Here is an 814-nt window from a genome sequence, read left to right on the forward strand (position 1 = left end):
GTAGGGGATACATTTCCAAATTAATTTTGAGGGATTTTAAAATTGGATTTGCTGTTTTGAGACACAGTTGTCATCTAGGATGACTTTGCTTTGCCTGGAGTGAAGATTCTCAAAAAGGTTAAAAGCTGATCTGCAATTTTGATTTTATAGGACTTTGTGCTAAAACAAACATGTTTTCCTTCTGCAATGAAGAGTGTAATTTACTTGGTAATCATGTTTCATTTTCCATGGTATTCATTAAGGGTGGTGACTGTCGCTCGTATTTCATTGTATTTCCCATGACACCTTATACAGAATTTGAACTCTGGTTTTTCTTCCCCCAAAAAATCCAAATTTTCAGCACAAAAGCAGAGAAGATATATTTACATGACTCAAAATCTTTATAATCGATTCTAGCTTGCATTTTTTCCCCAGGGAAGGCACAGAATTATAACTTCACCTCAAAAAGGTTATTGTACCACCTGCAAGAATGTTAGGTTAAGATAGAGGCCAATGTTCTTGGTATGAAACTCCTGTGGTAGGTGCAGGACGGCCACATGCTGAGCTACTGCTCTGGCAGAATCCACATTGTGTTTACAGAGTTTCCACAGGCCTCAGGGTTTAAGCGAAAGCCAAATAAGGCAAGTGAAGAGGCAGATGTCTGCCTTCTGGAAGTGTCTGCTCTGAAATGGATAAAAGTAAAAGAACAGCTGACCTAGTGTCATCACAAGGCCGGAAGGAGCACCAGCCAAAGACCATAGACGTGGCCAGTGGTGGGGTAATTGCTTTGGCTCTAGAAAATGTCAGTGGATGTCTAGCCTAGGGAGAAGAGAGG

At 40.7% G+C, this 814-nt stretch overlaps 1 protein-coding gene across 1 annotated transcript in view; it reads left to right on the plus strand.

Moving 5' to 3' along the window:
- Positions 1-814, plus strand: part of ABRAXAS2 (abraxas 2, BRISC complex subunit) — a 24,311-nt gene that overhangs the window by 14,073 nt on the left and 9,424 nt on the right. The gene's annotated exons all lie outside the window — the stretch shown is intronic.

The sequence above is a fragment of the Trichechus manatus genome, unplaced genomic scaffold, assembly GCF_000243295.1.
Source record: "Trichechus manatus latirostris isolate Lorelei unplaced genomic scaffold, TriManLat1.0 scaffold00031, whole genome shotgun sequence".
Lineage (NCBI taxonomy): Eukaryota > Metazoa > Chordata > Mammalia > Sirenia > Trichechidae > Trichechus > Trichechus manatus.